Here is a 2,521-nt window from a genome sequence, read left to right on the forward strand (position 1 = left end):
AGATGTCAGCTACATAAGAATCTCCAAATGGTTGTAACGAAGACTGAATCTAATTTGTGTTATGCTGGCAAGCACTGACACTCAGGAAAGTGAAGATCACATACCCAGAAAGTAGGAGAACCCGAACTCCCCCTAGAAATATTATAGGTCAACACCAGTGTTATTTCTAATATGTTCTCTCTCCTTCTGGTGCCATTATAAACTGCACACATTTTCCGAGGCTGGATGCTGAACCATGAGCCTGAGGTTCTATTTTGACTGGATTCCATTCACTAGTTTTACAAGTATTTTGAGCTTTTGGTTTCTGCAATGCTGTGACTAAATGAAATAGGCCTGCATAGGAATATGAATTTGTGAAATCGGATTGAACAAAAATGAAAGAATGTTGAAGCTATTTCTCCTCTGCAGGACAAATACTCTAAGTTATAAAAATAACTCAGGATGTATTATTCTCAGGGATATCTCATGAAATTGGCATACATATCCACTGATGTTTTAAGAATCTTCAACCTGAAAGGTGGCTGTAAGAATTAGATGGACTCATAAACAGCAGAGAGAGCAGCGCCTGGAGATTATATAGGACTCTCTTTCCCTGTTATGAAGTTTGTAATACAGTGATTGAATTGAATGACATTATTCATCTCCTGTGACTAATACTAGGGTGACTAATAGTAGACGAAACCAAATATCCTAAAATAAGAGATTAATGTGATTTTCATTAAAATATGTATTTTCTGGCTTATATAGAGAAAGCATAGTAGAACTATTCCATTTTCTTTTCAATTTTAGTATCTGATTACATCCTATTTCTTGAATAAACTCCATGGTAATAGCACAGTTACTCCATTAATAGATGCTAATGTTTAAAGAAAGCCTTGAAGACAGACAGTAATAACTATTTATTATTTCTAAGAAAACTTAAGGGCATGTGCTATTTTTTCAATCATGGAAATTGATAGCAAAAATATCCTCCACATTGTAAATGACACACCACAGAGAAACCTCATATGTATCAATATAAAGGCTGACTAGTGGCCAGTTAACTGGCTGTACATGAACATTCCACTCAACAAGGTTGACAAAATGACTTATGCTTTTGGGAATTTTAATGGGAATCTTAGAAGGTTGGTAGTATGTAGGTGTTAGAAGTAGAAAAGGCATAGAAGACCAAAAAATAAAATACTTAAAGTTACTCCAGAAAAGATATGAAGCAATTGATATTATGGAAACACAGTGGATAAGGAAAAACCATACAAATGGGTGGGTCGAAAGAGAGAGGAAAGGAACACTAAATGAAAGAGAAATCAGTTGATAGTGATGGAGAATAGCAAATCACCTTATCAGTTCTCCTAGGCAAGATTATGCTACAGTAACAAACAACCTAAAATTTTAATGCCTAACAAAAACATGCTCATTTTCCCCTCACATTATGTACAACAGAGGTCATAGGAACAGTCCCTTCATGGTACATGCCACTATCACGGTGAGAAAAAAGAGAGACGACTTCTGTTTGTCATTTTCTATTTACATTGTATTGCTAAACTATACAATCAAATATTTACTGCTTGTCTTTGTTGTAATTTTATCTTTACTTCATTTCAAAGATTCTTGACTGAAGGTATAACTGAACCTCACCCAAGCACTAGTCACTGTTCCCAGGGGAAGGTTTTTAATTCTTTTATAAGGCACTTGCAGTGACCAAAAAGAATGTTGCTGTTTGGGCTCTGCAGGGAAATACACTGAGCTTCTGATCTCTACCCATGCTGACTGGAGGTGAAACAGCAAGCAGAGTCATAGGAAATGTCCTAGAGGGATCCTGTGAAATTAAACGTGTTGAGCCAATGTGATTAATTTTTAGGATGGTTGATCTTCTGTAACCTGCATAAAGTGAAAGTTATTTTGTCAGTCCAGACAGTCATTCAAAAAGGACCTTCGGTCAGATGGCAACCTAACACTTTTCAAAGGATCAGGAGCATTGCCGAGTCAATTTTTTCTAACTACTTATGGAAACAGAGCTTACCTCTTTCCAATAGTGATTTATAGCCTAATGGCAATGCTTCTGGGCACTTTTCTCTTTCAGATTGAAGCTGGGTGCTAGATGCTTTTACTGTAAAAAAAAAAAAAAAAAAGAAAGAGAAAGAGTCTTCCGTCCATGGGACATCTAATAGACTTGCCATTAGGCTGTTATTCACCTCTCTCCTGTGTCTGCTGACAAGGTAAGCATTAATTGTGGCTTAAGTGCTAGCTTTCATGTTAATGCTCATCAAATACATTTATTAACTCTTCCTTTGATAATAGACATCACACAAAATTAAAGCTTAAAACATTTCATTACAGGAGGAGCCAAGATGGTGGAGAGGAAGGGAGCTCTGTAAACTTCGTCTGTCCCATCGATCGAACTGAGAAGGACATTGCTCTCATCTGCAAGAGCGGAAGGAGAAAATACGGACTCCAGAAGGAAGAGAATCTGAAGGATACCTGAGTGAGTGAGTGCGAACTGGGGAGACTGGAAAACGGGCCA

Source organism: Suricata suricatta, chromosome 3 (genome assembly GCF_006229205.1).
Source record: "Suricata suricatta isolate VVHF042 chromosome 3, meerkat_22Aug2017_6uvM2_HiC, whole genome shotgun sequence".
Classification (NCBI taxonomy): Eukaryota; Metazoa; Chordata; class Mammalia; order Carnivora; family Herpestidae; genus Suricata; species Suricata suricatta.